The following is a 19,905-nucleotide window of genomic DNA, read 5'->3' on the forward strand; positions in this document are numbered from 1 at the left end:
GTCATCCACCTTCCCCACCATAACACAAGCCTGCCAGGCAAGAGGTGTCAAGAGGTGCACAAGCATTACAGAGTAATAACCAGTTTCTGATTCGGTTGAGGCCTGCTGCTCCCCAGGAGGCCCCTTTTTTTGCCTTATATTGTAATCTTGGTCAAAATTCCATGGCTGGGAGGCCCCAGGCTCTAGGATAGAACCAAATGTTGTTATTTCCCTAAATGGTCATGTCAAATTGTCTTCTAAGTATTGATATAGATTGTTGCCACTCATAACCTTACAGAGAAGATAGGAAGCAGCAGCCAGTGCAGAACTTCTTAGTCAAGGTATTGAGAAAAAAAGGCCTAATGAGCAGCCTCAGACAGGACATCGTTATACCTGCAGAGCTCAGGGGACATCTTGGAAGGGGAGATGGGGAGAACAGAAGAGCTGAAAAGTGGGAGGAGTGCTGTGAAATGCTGCCTACTGGGCAGGGTGCCTATCACTCTCCTGAACTCAGAAGCCAGGGTTACCAGCAGAACATCAAACAACTCCCCTTACCTCTGACAGGCCTATTGACAGGTAGCTGTGTGTCGGATCTCCTACCCTGCCCTGCTGTGGAATCAATCAGATGAGTGAAGACCCTGCTGGGAGTTGTGAATTAATTTCTTTGGATGCTTAAGCCCTAAATCAAGTCATGAAAGGAACAGTCATGTTGTCAAATGTCAGGCTGCCTCAGGCTTGTGACCCTGCTGCCATCACCTTTAAAGTGTTGGGATGACAGATCAGAAAGTTACCAGACAGGTAAGTGCAGTGGAGTGAGTGTCTCTTTGGGAAGTTATGAAGGCTACAAATGGAGATGGGAGTGGCCTTGCGCTGGGGCTTGCAGATGGTGGCCTTCCTGCTTTGTCTCAGGCTTCCTGTGTGTGCAAACCTGTTATATCTCTGGATGTAGGATTCTCATAGAAGGGCTCCTGTTGGAATACATAAGACTAGTCCTAATTGGCTCCATTTTAATTTCTTTAGAGCCTTCCTCAGAGGCTCTGGTTTGAAGTATGAGTTTTAGGAGTTCAACTTTTGAATTTTAGAGGAACATAACTCATTTCATACCGGGAAGTAATTATAGGCTAAGTTCTCTGGTGTTGGCAGGGCTCTGTGGTATACATGGAGTTTGTAAACCCCTTTGATTAATAGAATCTATTTTTTCCAAGATTGTCAATGCAGCACCATGGTTAGGAGACAATGCCCCCTAGGCCCAGGCAGTGGAACTCTTGATTCCCAGTCCGAGGTTCTGTTTGGAGAGGTTTAGGAGCTGCTGTCTTCCTTGCTAGAAGGAGGAGCATCACTGGGGACTTTGAGAGTAAAGCCTTCTCACCTCCATGGTGATGCTGAGGATGTGGTTTCTCCTTTCCCCACCATGCCTGCTTCCTACTGCCACGCCCTCCTGCCACTATTCACTCCTACTGGTTCTGAACAACAGGCTCAGATAAAGTCTTCTGTAAGTTGTCTTGGTCATGGTGTTTTGTCACAGCAGCAGAAAAGAAACTAATGCTCCATTTATATGAATAAAAGATACTTAACAGGGGTCCTGGCAAGATGTCTCAGTGGGAGAAAATGTTTGCCACCAACCGGTGACCTGAGTTACATACCTGGAACCCATGTAAGGTGGAAAGAGAACAGACCAACTACAGAAAGTTATCCTCTGACCTCCAGATGGGTACTATGGCATGTACCCCACCTCAGATACTATGCACACACACACACACACACACACACACACACACACACATACACACACATGATGATGATGGTGATGACGGTGATAATGGTGATGATGGTGACGATGGTGATGATGGTAATGATGGTGACCATGATTAATAATAACAATAGCAAGAACAAAAAAAAAATAAACTTTGTGGAAAGAATAAATAACAGGAGCTCTACTGGTACCTTTGAGCCCATGGAGGCTGGCTTAGACAGAACTTCTATAAGTCACAAGTGTCTAGAGAGCTGTGGGACAAAGACATTGTTGTTGGTTATGGGCAGGCATCTCCAGAGCTTAGAAGACTCCTGCCTAAGCTGAAAGGGCTTTTACCTGAGGGGAAGCCAAGCTTTGCACAGGCAAGAGATGTGCTCCTGTGTACAAAGCAAGAAACAACACGGCAACCCCAGTGGCAAACCAAACAGAAGCAGAGTAATTTGGGGTAAAGAGGTGATTAGGGTGAAAGCAAAGAGCGTCAAGCTTCATCGCAAATTCCCAAGGATTCTTCCTGCCAGGCCACAGTGCAGTGTCTGCATTATGCTGTACCCTTGTGCAGTCACACTTCACACCGTTATTTCTGGTACTTAGTTTTTTATTTAGAGGGGAAAGCATGGATACAGGTCCCCACTATCACAGGTCATGTGGTAGTGGAGAAATCATAGGAGTCCATCTCAAGAGCAAGGGATGGGCCTCACCTTGGGAAAGCCACCATCTTGATTATGGTCTTTCTGTTCCCTGGGTGGTGGGAAGTAAGTGTGCTCTTGTCTCTTAGATTCATTCATTCATTCATTCATTCATCCATCCATCAATCTACCTACCTATCTGCTTATTTGTCTATCTATCTATAATCTATTTTTCTTTCTATCTAACTAACTTTCTGTCTATAGGAAGGCAGGATCTCTGTCTGACCAGGACCACAGTCATACAGGGTAGCCGGAAACTCACCTGGCTAGTGTCAAACTTGGAGAATCCCATGCTGCCTTGACCTACCAAGTTGTTAGGGCTTCAGACATGCACAACAATGACTGGACTGCTGTTGTCCTTTAAATTCTTAGTTTGAGTCTCTAAATGTCATTTTAAAAATAATTGTTTTATTTATTCGTGGTGCTGGAGGTCTGAAGCAGGGTCTCAGACATGCTACCCAAGTGCTCTACCACTGAGGTGTACTTGCAGCCAGCATGGATGTTAGGGCATTAAACAAGAGGCAGGTGTCTGCCTCTGCTCAGGCTGTGGCAGCAAAACACCACAGGTGTTTTGTTCCCTTTGAATGCATATGCTGCCTCAGCCAAAACTCCTCTCCAAGCTTTTACTCGCTTACTCTGTCAGAAACAGATTTCCTGCAGTGAAATGAGGGTTGGAGTAAGGTAGGGCTACGAACAATGGAAGACCATGGCAAGGCATCCTATTCTGACAGGCAGCGTTCCAGTGTTTGGTGGTAGGGTCAACAAGTTGTCAAATTGAAAAGTTCTGGAGAACCCAGAACTCACGGATGGACTCACGGATGAGATTTAAGAGCTGTTATCAACCTCTTCCCCCCATCACACAGATCTCTGTTGTTTCGTGGGAATATTAATTAGCCTGGTCTTTGTTACAAGACTGTTTGAGGAATGCTTGGCCTGAACTGGGAACACTGTGTGCTCAGTCCTTATCTGTAATCAGTGCCCTCTAAGTCTCAGAAGTACCAGAGAGCATGTTTACAACCTGTTTGTTTGGACCTGTTGACTCAGTTATCCGGATGAGTATGAAAGATTCTGCTCGTTGCAGTTGGGCACAGGCCCTCCTCTCTCAAAGCTCCATCTTTGTTAATAGGGAGGGTGGGGAGGGGAACACCCATAAAGAAGGGGAGGGGGAGGGATTAGGGGGATGTTTGCCTGGAAACCGGGAAAGGGAATAACACTCGAAATGTAAATAAGAAACACTCAAGTTAATAAAAAAAAAAATAGGGATTCGAAGGAATAGAGATGGTTACTTTGGGAAGGTTCAGCAAGACAGAACATGAATGAGACACTTTGACCTTTGCCAGGTTCTCTTGAACCTAGTTAGTGCTCCAATGAGAGTTTAATCTAAGGGAGCCTCAGAGCTCTGGGCTGGTCCCACAATGTCCCAGGGCAGCAACTCAGGCTCCAGCTTCCAGACAGGCACCACCAGCACGACAGGACATGGAGTGTTTTCCAGCAGTGTGATACCGACAGTGTATGTCTGTAGTCTAGAAGGACTGTGCAGTGCAGTATGTCCTTCTGCACTCTGTGGTGTTCTGAAGAAAAAGCTGTAACAATGACAATACATGTAGGACTAGGACCTGCTGCCGAAAGAAATTTGAAATGGGAGGAATTAGAAAGCTTATTTTTAAAAGTCTGATTGGGTCAAATGAAGAAAATGTAACATTTGACTTCATAACTAGTAAGGAATAAATAGATGTTCTTTTAAAAGTATGAAATTTATAATTGTGACAGAAAGACTGAATAAGTCTAAAAGCGATTGTCAGTAAATTTGTTTTAATTAAATTAAAATGTCCCACTAATACTTCATCTATTATATAACTTCTAGAATGCAGAAGACATAAGCTATGTCTATGAAGAGCTGTTTGCCTTATGAAATGTGCAGCGTTAGCTCTGTGAGCCTTATCAGTTACAGAGAGGTCCAATTTGGATAAGAAAATGAACCCCAGACTCATCCCTTGGGAGGAGCAGCTCCCTGGAAGGCCTCTGTAAGACTGTGCTGCAAACAAAGCACTTCCTTCCTCAGAGGAAGTAGCAGATCTTCCTGAGAAGGGAGGTTTAGCAAAGAACTTGCTACCTCCAATTTGTGTTTTCCAAGTCAGACTTAATGTTCCATTCCAATTCTTCCATCAAATTCCTAGAAGGGCAGTTAGTCTTTCGAAGGATAAAAATATGACAATCCAGTTTAAGAAGCTCAGTTAGATCCTGTTCCTCCCACTGGGTGAGAATAAGACCACTATCAGACTTTTGAGCCAAATTTGAGGCAAGCATTATTTAATACTGGCCAGGATGGTGGACACCAGCCATGTCCATAGCTGGGAACCTAGACTATGGCACCAAATTCCATTAGTGAGTTTGATACAGGTAAACCCGAAGGTAGGCACTTCTCCCCTTCATCTAATTAGGGGCAAGCATGGATCCTGACTCACTTCCTGCCTGTATACCTCCTGCCTACTGTGTGATCAAGCACATACTGTGCAGTTGGGGCAACCAATCTTCTTTACAGAAGCGAAAACACATGGCTTGTTATGTGACTCGAACTAAAGCTCCAGCATTCTAGGACGTTATCTGCCTAGGGCAAGTGGGCCTTACTGATTAGAGACATTTCTGTTTTAGAATCTCTTAAGCATAGTAAGGTAAACAAATCATAACTTTAGCCATCATGATGGATTTCCAAATAAGTGTATGTATGTATTGTATGTATGTATGTATGCATGCATGCATATATGTGTGTGCATGAGAGAGAGCGTGCATCAAGTGCATGCAGGAACACATGGAGACCTGAAGAGGCAGTTGGATCTCCTGAAACTGGAGTTGCAGATAAATGTGAGCTACCGAGTTAATGTTGAGTATCAAACCCAAGTCCTCAGCAAGACCAATGTGCACTGAGCCGTCTGTCTATGTGCACTCAGACATCTCAAATTGCCCCTGCAGTTTTGATTATAGAGCTAGGTACCACATCATTGCATAAAACAGAATAAGTACCTCAATGATCTGAGCAGGAAAGTTTGTATTATACATAGAAAAAGGCTAGTAAGAGTCAGAACGAAGGAGCACAAGGGAATGGTCATTTAAAATGACTTTCCTTGTAAGTTGAGGACCAGTAGACAGAGTAGAACAATAATGGGTTGCCTAATATATCTGAGTACTTTATGCTGTGTGCACACTGTGTGTGAGTGTGTATGTTTAAGGGTTAACCAGAGGACACCTCATTATTGTGCCAGTTGAAACTGGCCTGTTTGAGAAACTTGGCCCTTTTGTAAACTCCAAATCTTTTTTTAAAAAATTCATTCATTTACCATTGTATGTGGGTGGTTGATTACTAAGAGTAGTCATGGCAAAGCAAGGTCTTTTTTTTGTTTTTTAATAAAGGAAGAATAAAAATTACATTGAAACCTTTTTTGTGAATTTCTCACTTTTAGTGTGAAGTCTGTGAGTAGGATAAACTGGATGAGTCTGCTTTTTCAGTAGGAGACCTAGGAGGGCTAGAAAGGCAAGGCCTGACTTTTCTATAGGACATGGACTGACCTGGCACTTGCAGTCATGGGGGAAGAAGCTGCATGTCTGCTGCCAGGCAACTGACCAAGCAGCAGTCAACCATCAACATCATTGGAGGTCTGAGAAAGAAATTCTGAGCAGGAAGTATAATCCAAATGGCCTCTCTATCAACTAAATTGACACAGACTTCTCTCTGGGAATCTCGATGGTTTTCTTGGGGGCAGAATTCCCAGAGCAGCAGTCAGAGGTCAGTGTGGTGTCCATCAAACAAGATAGTCCATCACATATGGTGGTGTCAGTCTTCCGGTGCCAGAGTTAGAAGATCTGAGAGGCTTTCCTAAGGTGAAGAACTGGAGAGACTGGCCTACTGGTGGAAGCTAAAGGCGGGTAGTAGGTTCTACAGGGTCCTGTGTGTCCATATTTTGGGCAGAGTACTGGCTGAGGGCAAGGCATGGGGCGAGTCCTTTGCCCAGTGGTTTTGCCCAACATTACCCAGCATTACTCAGCATTACCCCAGTCCAGGTGGAATTGTCTGTGCCCCATTGTCTTCTTTGGAGGAGACCTTAGGGCTGTCTCTAGGAGCTGGCATTTTCTTTTCTTTTCCTCTCTCTCTCTCTCTCTCTCTCTCTCTCTCTCTCTCTCTCTCTCTCTCTGTCTTTCTTTTTGTGTGAAAGCCTTTGAGAAAACATTTAAAATTCCACATTCACCAGATCTCTGAAGAGTTTGATGATCAGAATTTAATTTATTAAATATACCCGATTAAAAAAAAACTTTGTTCTTTTAGTTATTTATTTGAGACTCATCCTGACAACATCTACAAAGACTATATAAGTGGAGGTATAAATTGGTCTCTCCTACACATTTTTCTGTAAATTATTACATTCTTACGAATCATGATTATAAAGAGTCTTAAGCACATTAATTAATTTGATTCATTATAAAATTATCTTGAGCACTTTACCACAAGGTAGTAGCTTTTACGGAATTAGGATTTTATAGTTTTATTATAGTTTATTACTGTTAAATTTTAGTCTTAAAATTTTAAATTGAAAATTTAGTTGAAAAGTGTCTAGCAATAAAATAAATCTTTAAACCGTTACTGTAGCAGGAAATATTTAAAAAATGAACACCATCTCACAGTAGGGCCGGTGCCAGCAGGCCACCGGTGGGGTGTTCTCATCTCAGCAGACTCTCTGTGGCTCAGAGAGTCTGTAGTGGGAAATAAAAAAGAAATTTCCATCCCATGCTACTTCCAGCTACCATAAGCTGCCCACTTAGGTTGGACAATTTGTTATCTACTCACAACTGTTTCTAAATAAAATATCTAGTAAGGTCCCTAGAAATTAACTCATTGCCAAGAATTTGTTATCTTGTATTGTTTAATCATCTAAAGACAGTTTGTAATGCCATTAAGAGAGGAACTGGGACTACATTTTGTACTTTTAAATTTTTTGTATCAATAGAAGAAATTTATGTCAAAGAAAACCCTGTTTCTGCATCAAAACAATTTCTGTACCAATGTGAGAAATTCTAACTTCAACTTAGTAACAATTATAAGGATTTCCACCAAATGAGATTATGGCTGTACAATCAATTCTAGCTAATTCTTCCCTGTTAAATTATGACTATTTCTAATTTCCCCAGAAAAACAACCTTAGAATAACCACCTCTAGCCTCCAAAAATTTAGGGAATTGAGTAGAAGACTCTTGATAATTTCTTCAAGCTGTACATCGGTGTTGAGATACATTTTGGGCTGGGGTGGGGAAATAGGGAAGTTGTTTGACTTTAAGAAGGCCACACCTTTCGGTCCCCAGCTCCGAAAAAAGGAAAAAAGAAAAGAAAAGAAAAAAAAAAAAAAAGGCCACACCAAAAATTATTGTAGTCTCTGAGTCTGTCCTGACTGGATTCAGCTGAAAGTCGCTGAGATCAGGAGTTCAAGCAGGTCAGTTCAGCATGTCTGATGGTGACACTCACCAAAGATGTGCATTTTGTAATATATAAATCTCAAAAAAGTTTTTAGTATCATCAAGAAATGTTCTGTTTGATTCTCTGGAATCTAGTTCTTCTGGGGGGGTCTCCCTCTATCAAATCTGATCCATATAGCTCTGGAAGATGTCCAGAACATAATCACCTTTTCTAAAAAACAAAGACAAGCCCTTCTTTCCAAATGAGCATATCCTTTAGTCAACAGACAAGCTTGTATCTTGTATTCTCTCCCAGAGAAATAATATAACCCCAAAACTCAAAATCACACCAATTTTGAAAATTAACAATCTAAAACAAATGAAGTAAACTAAAATACTGTATGAACCCATTCTTAGGCTTTTTCTATTCTGTCATGTCAAGAAATTAACCCAACAAAGAATCTGAGTTTCCTGCAGACTATAATATACCATCTGTCTGTTATGCTGTCTACCTGTAGTTACAGACTTTTATTTTTCTTGTCTTAGTTCTGAACCCTGGGCAAAATTCCCCATGTGATTCAGACAAACTTCCTATATGTCTATGCTAAAAGCAAATAGACCAGCCTTTGAACTAATCATACTCCAACCAGGCAGCTTCCATTTCCAGCTCTCTGACTCAGAGCCGTGAGCAGAAACTCTCCGGTGTTTGTTTGTTTCAAGGTACCTGTGCCTGAGTCCACGTGACTCATCCTGGTGCCACCTTTCTCTCACTTAGAAGATAAAACTCTAACTCTTAGGCTGACAGTCTTAAGTTTCTAATGGATTCTTGCCCCACACTGGGCGCCACCTATAGCATTAAATTAAAAAAAAAAAGATTTTTCTATCCCATGCCACTGCTGGTTACTCTCTGGCCCCATTGGTCTTGCTGCCTCTATGGCTAGCCCCATGTAGAGACCATAAGTGATCATAGATGTCTTGTGGACTCTGCTCACATTTCCAGACAGACTCGGCAGACTCTCTGACCCAGAGCTCTCACATCATCTCCACCTGACTCACTAAGTTCCCTTTGCAGGTCACTGCCTCACCAGCCCCATGCAATAACAGACCATCTCATGTTTAGCTGTCACAAATCCCTGCAACCAGGCAAAATTAAAATTCTAGAGGCTTGTAATTTATTAATCAGATATATATGAGTAAATTCTCACCCCACAAAATGTCCACACAATAAACTCAGAGCCAATTGGTATTGATATAAACTGCCCACCTAGATAAGAAAATTTGTCCTGTAATTATCCGTCTCTTATAAGATATTCATCGCTATCTGTGACTATTTACGCCACATAGATCTGGGTTGTCCTCTTCATCATCATCCCTCTTCCTCCCTCTGTACAGAGAGAGAGTTCTATAAGAATCTCAGCCCACCTTTCTTTTTCATTGCCCAAGCACAGGCCTTGCCTTATCTTGTGCTTACCCCCACCTGCGTATAGACATCAACCCACACATTACTATAATCCATAGGCTGACTTGGAACCTTACGAAACCATAAATATGGCCCATAGAGAGACTGACAATCTTATAGTGTAGTATTACAGAATATTACTGGTTTTTGTAGCTCAGTTTATTCAAATAGCTAAAGCCTAACAAAGACAAAGAGGCTAGACATATATCTTTTTTTTTAAATTTTTTCATCTTTATTAACTTGAGTATTTCTTATTTACATTTCGATTGTTATTTCCCTTCCCGGTTTCTGGGCAAGCATCCCCCTAACCACTCCCCCTTCCCTTCACTATGCGTGTTCCCCTCCCCATCCTTCCCCCATTACCTCCCTCCCCCAACAATCCCGTTCACTGGGGGTTCAGTCTTGGCAGGACCAAGGGCTTCCCCTTCCACTGGTGCTCTTACTAGGCTAGTCATTGCTATGTATGCAGTTGGAGTCCAGGGTCAGTCCATGTGTAGTCTTTGGGTAGTGGCTTAGTCCCTGGAAGCTCTGGTTGCTTGGCATTGTTGTTCATATGGGGTCTCAAGCCCCTTCAAGTTCTTTCAGTCCTTTCTCTGATTCCTTCAACTGGGGTCCTATTCTCAGTTCAGTGGTTTGCTGATGGCATTCGCCTCTGTATTTGCTGTATTATGGCTGTGTCTCTCAGGAGAGATCTACATCCAGTTCCTGTTGGCCTGCACTTCTTTGCTTCATCCATCTTGTCTAGTTTGGTGGCTGTATATGTATGGGCTACATGTGGCGTAGGCTCTGAATGGGTGTTCCTTCTGCCTCTGTTCTGAACTTTGCCTCCCTATTCCCTCCCAAGGGTATTCTTGTTCCCCTTTTAAAGAAGGAGTGAAGCATTCACATTTTGGTCATCCTTCTTGAATTTCATGTGTTCTGTGCATCTAGGGTAATTCAAACATTTGGGCTAATATCCACTTATCATTGAGTGTGTGTTTTTCTGTGATTGGGTTACCTCAGTCAGGATGATATTTTCCAGTTCCATCCATTTGCCTATGAATTTCATAATGTCATTGTTTTTGATAGCTGAGTAATATTCCATTGTGTAGATGTACCATATTTTCTGTATTCATTCCTCTGTTGAAGGGAATCTGGGTTCTTTCCAGCTTCTGGCTATTATAAATAAGGCTGCTATGAACATATTGGAGCATGTGTCTTTGTTATATGTTGGGACATCTTTTGGGTATGTGCCCAAGAGAGGTATAGCTGGGTCCTCAGGTAGTTCAATGTCCAATTTTCTGCGGAACCTCTAGACTGATTTCCAGAATGGTTGTACCAGTCTGCAATCCCACCAACAGAGGAGAAATGTTCCTCTTTCTCCATATCCTCGCCAGCATTTGCTGTCACCTGAGTTTTTTTTTTTTTTTTTTGGTTCTTTTTTTTTCCGGAGCTGGGGACCGAACCCAGGGCCTTGCGCTTCCTAGGCAAGCGCTCTACCACTGAGCTAAATCCCCAACCCCTGTCACCTGAGTTTTTGATCTTAGCCATTCTCACTGGTGTGAGGTGAAATTACAGGGTTGTTTTGATTCGCATTTCCCTTATGACTAAAGATGTTGAACATTTCTTTAGGTGTTTCTCAGCCATTCAGCATTCCTCAGCTGTGAATTCTTTGTTTGGCTCTGAACCCCATTTTTTAATAGGGTTATTTGTCTCCCTGCAGTCTAACTTCTTGAGTTCTTTGTATATTTTGGATATAAGACCTCTATCAGTTGTAGGATTGGTAAAGATCTTTTCCAAATCTATTGGTTGTCGTTTTGTCCTAACAACAGTTAGACATATATCTTTAAAACTGTTGTTAATCTCAGTGACCTCAGGAATTTATAAACCTTATTTACAAATATATTTTATTTATTAGACATATGTTGCTTTTTACTTAAAATTTGTTTTAGGATAAACATTATCATATAAAAACCCATGTGAAATCCAAAATATCTTATAGACCTATAGTTGTCTCCTTAGTCTAAAGATGAGATAACGAGAGAGTTATTTCAATTTACATATGAGCATGTAGCAGCAAATTAAGATTACTTATGTATAGATTTTAACCTTTTTGTTACAAATTTTATGGTAGTTTTTTTTTTTTGGCTTGGAATTTTGCAGGTTCTCTGTTCCATGCTGTACCCACTTCCCCAAGCAATGGTCTTACAGATCCTTAGAGAAAGATAGTTTACATTTGAATATCTATGACCTTTAAAGGAAGAACAACTTTATAATATATTAATATATATATTCATACACACACCAAGAAAGGAGGAAGAACGCAAAAAGTTAAACATTTGTAATTATTTAGCATCTTAATTTCTATATAAATCTTTTCTCATTAAAAAAATTTAACTAGGTGAGCAGGCAGAGGACAACAGAGGCCCCACCCTCCACCACACCTGGGCAGAGATGGCCCTGGCCCTCATTGGCTTTGTTACTCAGAAGGGCCACATGGAACCTCATCTGGACAGCATGGTAGAGCTGTCCCTGGTGCCATGGATGTGTGAGAGCTGGCAATGATGGAGTGGCAAGAACGCAGGAGAGCAGGCCCTGCCCCTCACCTGGGCTAAGCAAGAGAGCCAGCCCTGTTGGCAAGGGCCAGGAGAGTTGGTGGGCTGATCACATCAGCTACAACCCAGGCCAAGATCCAGGGCTTTGAGTTGACCCACCCCTACATCTAGTCTGTGTGTGAACTGCTGGAGCTTGTGAAGTGATCTCCATGACACAAGAGCAGGTTATTTTAGAGGAGTCCCAGTGAGGACTCTGTATTGATGGTGTAGCAGAAACCAGAGGCTTCAAAACAGACCAGTGACTGGTTGCAAGCAACATTTCTTTGCAAGTAAAGGTGTCTGGGCAAAAGGGCATATCATATAACATGATTTACAGCTTCCACAGTAAGATTTGTTTTGTTATTTATTTGTCAATTTTTGTTCATTTTTTGTTTCCGTTTGTGAGGAAGGTTCCAGGGGTGGAGGGTGGATATAGAGGGAGGAGGAGATGAGTGAATATGAAATTCATAAAGAATCAATGAGGTAAAAAAAGACAAATTACAAAAAATTAAACAGCATGAAACATAACAGTCACTAATTTACCATTTGTTGTAAGACATCTTTCCTAAGGGGCTGTTAGAGAATATCTGGAGTCTTTACTCAGAATACATAACTGCTTTCCCCCTGGTGTATGGGTTCCCTCCTTATACTTTTAGCTTTTAGTCTTATACCCTAGTTTCCCCAGAAAACCTTAAGCCTTCATGCAGTCAGGAGTTAATGGCATACAACCAGTTGGAAGGAGTGACCAGATACTCAGATGAAGGTTCAAGGGATTGTGGGATGGAGTGACTGGGAGTGGGGGCAGTGATTGGATGTAAAGTGAATTTAAAAAAGAAAAGAACTATTTCCCCAGAAATTTCACCATTCATTTTGGGTGGAGCCTCTCATATGAAATATTGTTCAAGAAAGTGACTAAGATTTGCTTACAGACGTTTTGATGGAGGCATTTGCTCAGTTGAGGTTCCTCTTCTCAGATGACCTTAGGTCATGTCAAGTTGGCTAAAAACTTACCATCACCGTAAATTTTTTTCTTCTAGGGTTTAGTACAAGACATCATGACAAACAGCAGGACTAGAAAGAAATACAAATGATACCCCATGTTTGTTGCATGAACAGCTTGGGCAGTAGAAGAGGACAGTACATGAGAGTCCTGGACTGCAGCCCAAAGGCTGAAATCAGGGCAAGGGAGGATCTTGAGTTGGGTCTTAAAGCATATGTGATACTGGAGCAGGAAGGGAAGCAGTAGGGTTAGGGGCCTGAGGCAGGATGAAGAGTGAAGTCTGGGTTAGTAGCGAGGACTCTGGGCTCAAACAGTATTGTCATTTGTTCTCTGGATGACTTCTGCAAATTCCTCCACCTCCTTGCATGAACTGAAAAGCTGCCATAATACTAAGTACCTGCCTAAAAATTCATGGATGGGGATAAGTGAGAAAACACAAGTAAACTGAGGGGAAACAATACTGGAAATGAGAAAGAACAATCTAGCTTACATTAAAGCAGAGAAAAAAGTGATCATTATTACCACTGTTGTACTTAAAATGGCTATTGAAATAATGTTCTGGAATGACCATTCATGTTTGTTATCTCCTTAATATTTGCTGTAATTTAAGGTTTCCAATAAACTTTTTAAAAATTATGTGGTGGGTGTAGGGATTTGTGTGTGTCTGAAGACAACTTGTGGAGGTGTGTTGTTTCTTTAAGCTAGGTGAGTCATAGGGATTGAACTCAGGTCTTCGGGCCCAGGATAAAGAACATTTATCAACTGAGTCAACTTCTCCAATAACCTTACAGGAATAGGTGGTGACGTCACTTCCATTTTACAGACGTGGAGATTGAGGCTCAAGGAAGTTCAGTAGTCTCCTCACAGACATTAGGGCATTCTGCCCACAGTGCTTCATAATTCAAATCTTTGCATTTGTGTTTTAATAGTAAAACAATAAATGGAAGAAACCCATGGGCTCAAGCTCTGAAATTCTTCAGAGCAGATAGTTTGGCTAAGGAGTACATCCTGATAACTTGTTTTTCAAACAGAGGTAGATTTTTATCAATGGGATGCAGTTAGAAAACATAGTGAGAAGGCCAGGAGTTGGTCAATTAAAAACAATATTCTTAGACTTTGTCCCCTTACAGTAGTCATGCAAATGATTAGTCAACTCCAAATCAATAAAGAACTGATTATAATTAAATAAGGAATGCTTGAAGTCAGGCTTTTAGAATCAGAACTTAACTCAAAGTTTCTCAAGAAGATTAACTCCTGGGAACAAAGATATCACCCTCCCATAAGATGGTACAGAAGGTCGTTGACGTTGGATCTCTAGACCTGATGAATAGGCTCACATTCCTGCCTTGTAAGGCCTCATCCTTCCCTATCACAAGCAAGAGACAGGAAAGAAGATGAGGCTCAGCACCACAGAGACAGTAGCTCCTCAGGAGTTGCTGTATTCCCATTCAGCTTTCTGTGCTCAGAAAACAATGAGTTGTTCTTCTCTGGGGAGATGGTGGTTTGAAACAAGGTAAAAAAAAAAAAAACAGGGGCGGCCGTCTATAACCCAGACTGACTTGAGATGCTCTCTGTAGACCAGACCTCAAACTCTGGTGATCTTCCTGCTTCTACCTCTTCAGTGCTGAGATTGCTTGTGTGAGCCACCATACTTTGCTGGAGAAATGCATCTCCAGATGCTTCCCTTTGCATTCCATTCCATGTCTCCTTTTCTTCTCCACAAGCTTTTTTGGAAGCTCCCAGTGAGAGCACAGGAGGGACCCCATGTCTAGCATTCCCACAAGGCCAGATCAAGAAAGTGCTGTCAGGGTGACAGAACCCCAGAAGCAAGCAGGGCAAAAAGAAAGAAGATGAACAGTTTTATTGTTGTGACAGAGAGGGGAGCTCCAGTTTTCACTGTGTTGCTCAGACCTGCCTTGAACTCTCCTGGGTTCTACTATGCCCAGCAGGTATAAGTCCAGGCTTTTGGAAAATCAGGGGTATGTATGGGAGGTGAGGGTGGGAGAGATGGATACATGCTGTCTTCACTAAGTGAGTTGCGTGACAGTTTTACTCTGGGCCTGAGTGAGTGACATCCCTGTGATGGTATCAGGCATCTTCAGCTTGATGGCCTGTGTTAATCCAGACAGTGAGATTGGTATCATCAAGAACATGTACAAGGCTCATTTTGTTGTATCTCGGTTCCATACCCATTGATAACAGTCATTTTGGGTGGTGCTGATGTAACTGGAACATCATCTTCTTGGAATCTAGAAGATTCCTTAACTTGTTTTCTTCTACAGATGACTAAGTTTCATATCGTAATCTAGTTAACAGTTGCTTGGCCAAAGATAAGAAAGTTGGGCTGTTCAGTTGGCTGGTTCTTTCTCTTTCCTTTACATATCATTCTTCCATTTTAAATAAATGTTCTGGATTTTCTCCACAGGTTGCAAGATGACATGACACTACCATTGCATTAAGGGGAGGCCTCAAAGTCTTCTGTCCTTCTCATCATTCATTATCTGGAAAGCAGTTGCCTAAGTTCCTGGGGTAGAGCATCCAAGGAGGCACCCAGAGGCTCCAGTGATGGACTTGTGGCTGGTTAACCTGTGTGTTTTTCCTCTTACTGGGGCTGTCTGTTTAACAAATGATGGGCAGCTTCATGGAAGGGGCTGTGACTTCTCTGGAGTTTAAGCAGGGGCAGGGATGAAGTCATGTGTATGTGACTGGGCAGTATCCCAGGACCACTCTCAGGGGGCCATGTGCTTGGTTGAATGCTCTCTTAATTCTGTCTTAGAATACTCTCTATATTCAGACACGATGCCCTGTTTTTATTGTATATACTTGGATTTGTAGACTATGTAACTACTCCTGGAGAGGAACTCGTCTTTTGTGGAAATGAATCTTAGCATATAAGAATAATAAGAAACAAACACCAAGGGGCTGGAGAGATGGGTCAGCAGTTAAGAGCATTTACTCTTCCAGAAGACCTGAGTGCAGTTTTCAGTGTCCACACTGGGAGTCTCACAACTGCCTGTAACTTTAGCTCTAGGGCATCCAGTGACAATTTCTGCTCTTCAAGAATACATGGGTGCATGTATATCCTGACATCTATCCATCCATCCATCCACCCACCCAATTATCCACTCATACATCCACCCAATCACACACACACACAAAAAAAAAATCCAAAATCCCCCAACCAAACAACAAAAAGAAAAGAAATAAGAACAACAAACCCTGGAGTGGATATACAGGTACTTTGCATCATTCTGAGACGTAGGTCTGTTAAATGTGGGTTTGAGTTCCTAAGTAGCTTTGAATTTAAACTGAAGTGAAAGCAGTCCACACTGAACACCGTGCTTATTTCTTACATGGACTAACTCAGTTAGACTCACAGAGAGTATAAAATGAACACAACAGTCTCCTTTCTTCTCTTTTCAGTCCTCTCACCTCCCCTAACCTTTTCACCTGTCTTTCCCTCCCTTCCTCTCCTCTTTTCCCCATTTTCCTTCCTTCCTTACCCTTCCCCTTTTTTCCCATTCCCTACTTTCCCCTCTCCTTCTTTTCCTTCCCTCCCTCATTCCTTTCTCTCTGCTCCTCTTTCCCCTCCCAGTTCTCCTCCTTCCTTCTTTCTCTTTCTCTTTTCCCCTCCTCCCCTTTCTTAGGCCTGTTTTTCTTCTGATAACGACTCACTAGGGTGCCTAGGATGAACTCAAACTCCTGGACCCAAGTGAGCCTCCCCCATCCACCTCTCAGGCAGCCTGATTCAGTTTATTTATAGCCAAATACCCATTTAATTCAGTGTATTTCCATCATTTTAACTATGCATCTCTTTGTAGCCCTATTTTGCCATCTGTGCAGTCTGCTGCTGTTTGAGACAACAGACATGGAAGGTCTACCCAGGAGCATTCAGATCTTTGAGTATTGACTGGATTCCCTATTTGTTTTCACAGGCCTCTTACCGGAGGCCAAGACCTTTTCCTGTGAAGATCATAACTCTTACCTTCAATGTCTAAGGCAGTGCCAAGCATGATAATTATAAACTTTAATTTCTAGTCAAGATAGAAAAACAGAGGCCAGCTTTATCCTCCTTCCTTAAGCAAGCTGAATACCAGGCTGTGATCCTGAAAGCCATGTTTTTCAGCTATTGTGCAATAGGTTGTATAAGATTGAAACCCGTCAGAAGGCCATGAGGACATGAGAATGGAACCTTCCTGGTTTGAATTCATGTCCTTAAGGAAGGGGTCACAGAGCTCTCTGGCTCTTTGTTGACTATGTGAGTATATAAGAGAAAAGAAAATAAGCCTGCAACCTAGAAGTAAGCCCTCATTAGATCTCACCCATGGTGCACCACTCAGTGATCTCAAAAACCATTGTCTTCCACAAAGACTCCAGGCAGCATGTAGGACATTGGAAAGAGATGCACAGAGATGAGGTCAACATTTGCAACTGGGGCACTGATTCATTGCTCACAGACCGGACTAGCTTTTTAACTCAGTCGTCCAAAGGAGGCCAGGATCTCCTATCAGGAGGAGATCTCCGGGATGAGAAAGGAATCCAAGAGACTCAAGATTAATTCACCAATCAGGGTAGCCGGTTTCCATATCCTCTATCTTCACCCAGCTCCCTCACTCCACTATACCTATTCTTCCTTTATTTAACAACCAGTGCCAAGACACCTCTGCTCTGTGTTGTTGTTGATGTTGATCTTCTTCTATCCTCTTCCTTCTCCTCCTCATCCTCCTCCCTCCCCCTCCTCTTCCTCTTCTCTTTTGAATTTCTTCATTCTTCTTTTCCTAAGAACTTAGAGAAGGGGGAGGGGTTGGGGGATGTTGGCCTGGAAACCGGGAAAGGGAATAACAATCGAAATGTAAATAAGAAATACCCAAGTTAATAAAGATGGAAACAAAACAAAACAAAACAGAAAAACAAACAAACAAACAAAAGAACTTAGAGATGCTAGCTGTGTAGGGTCTCTGTGGCTCCGCCTCCTGAGAGGTCGGGTTGACCCTGTGCATCTGATGATTGCAGACTTTCCCTTTTTCTTTTCAGTCTACATTTAGCCAAATCCCTCATAGGCCTCTCCTTTCTCCTGAACCTCCAGTTTTCCTGTTAGTGTCCCCACCTCTGTTTTCTCCACATCACCCCAACACTAATCATGAGATATAATCTGTTTCTCTTTTCCTTTAAACTCGTACTCATAGTATCCAGTATATCACCACATATGGTATTATCAGTCTTCCTTTATTTCCTAAAATGATTGATTCTTAAGGGCTAATTGATTTTTAATTTGTTATCAATCTATTTTCACAGCTCTGTCCTTGGAGAGAGACTATTATTTCAGGATAGCATGATACTCTGAGGGAAGTATTAAGGATAAATCCTGGTGCCCCCAACAACCATATACCAGAGGAATGACACCCAAGTCTTACTAAAATCTTGTTCCTCCTAGACACTGCAAACACTTCCATTGAAAAAAGAAAGGTGACTTAAAAACTCAAAATTAAAAAAAAACAAAACCCTCAAACCAATCAGTTTGCAAATTCCAATTTAAAAACATAAGTAGCACAAGGAAACAGGAGAACTTATCTTCTTCCAAAGCTATAAAATGCAGTAATGGCCACAATAAAAGTGATTTAAATGAAATACCATACAAAGAATTCTACACTTGATCTTAGTCGAAAGGCTGAGAAGCGATCAAAGAATTCTAAAGAATGATTATAAATATGTTCAAAATATAACAATAGACTTATAAGAACCCCGTTGAAGGAATTAGGGAAAGGACTGAAAGAGCTTGAAGGGGCTCGAGACCCCATATGAACAACAATGCTAACCAACCAGAGCTTCCAGGGACTAAGCCACTACCTAAAGACTATACATGGACTGACCCTGGACTCTGACCTCATAGGTAGCAATGAATATCCTAGTAAGAGCACCAGTTGAAGGGGAAGTCCTTGGTCTTGCCAAGGCTGAACCCCCAGTGAATGTGATTGTTGGGGGGAGGGCGGTAATGGGAGAGGATGGGGAGGGGAACATCCATATAGAAGGGGTTAGGGGGATGTTGGCCTGGAAACCGGGAAAGGGAATAACAATTGAAATGTAAATAAGAAATACCCAAGTTAATAAAGATGGAGAAAAAAATAAAAGTAAAAAAAAATTAAAAAAATAAATATGTTCGAAGAAATAAAGGAGGACACAAATAAGCTCCTGAATAAATTCCCAAGAGAACAAAAACCAGTAAATTAAATAAGGAAGGCAACACAGGATGTGAAAATGAAACAATAAAGAAATAGAAACACTGAATAGAAACCGAAGTGAAATGGTAGAATTGAAAAATTCACTCTATCAAATAAAAGGCTCACAGGGCAGCCTCAGAGGTAGAGTGGGCCAGGAGGAACACAGACTATCAGGCCTTGGGGACAAGGTAGAGGAATTGGAGCTTTCAGTCGGGGACAACGACAAGTTAATAAAAAAAATACTAATCGAAGAGATAAGATCTCTGGATACTATGAGAGGAACTTGAAGCTTTACTTATGGGCCTGGACAAAGGAGAAGGATTCCGTGACAAAGGCATGGGAAGCATTTTCAGTAAAATCTTCTCCCAAAGTTACAAAATGCAGTAATGGCCCCAATGAGAATGACTTAAATGAAACCCCAGACAAAGAATTCTAAAGGATGATTAACAATACACTCAAAGAAATAGAGGATACAAATTAGCTCTTAAATGGATTCCCAAGAGAACAAAGCAGCTGCATTGAATAAAGAGGTCAATAAACGATGTGGAAATGAAACAGTAAAGAAAAGCAATATTGAATAGAAATCAGAATGAAATGCAGAAATCGCAAAAAATGTCTAAAGTCTAGGGAAAGAGATGCCCATCGAGACCCAGAAGGTGTACAGAACAGCAAACAGGCAGGGCCAGTAAAGAAGTTTCCCAGGTCTTCTTCATAGTTAAAACACTAAAGGCACAAAATGAATAAAGCACATTGAAAAATACGAGAAAGAGACACCAAGTCACACATAAAATCAGGCCC

At 41.8% G+C, this 19,905-nt stretch overlaps 1 protein-coding gene across 6 annotated transcripts in view; it reads left to right on the forward strand.

The window, feature by feature from the left end:
• Slc28a2 (solute carrier family 28 member 2) overlaps positions 1-19,905 on the forward strand; it is a 61,870-nt gene that overhangs the window by 6,414 nt on the left and 35,551 nt on the right. The window contains exons 4-5 of one of the 6 annotated variants that reach the window (XM_087654137.1): positions 544-777; positions 15,315-15,477. The exons of 4 other annotated variants lie outside the window; for them this stretch is intronic. The gene's annotated coding sequence lies outside the window, so the exon portion shown is untranslated. The remainder of the gene's footprint in view (positions 1-543; positions 778-15,314; positions 15,478-19,905) is intronic. One more of the 6 variants, XM_087654143.1, reaches the window with a different exon arrangement.

This window comes from Rattus norvegicus, chromosome 3 (genome assembly GCF_021556685.1).
Source record: "Rattus norvegicus strain SHRSP/BbbUtx chromosome 3, alternate assembly SHRSP_T2T, whole genome shotgun sequence".
In the NCBI taxonomy this organism is placed as follows: Eukaryota; Metazoa; Chordata; class Mammalia; order Rodentia; family Muridae; genus Rattus; species Rattus norvegicus.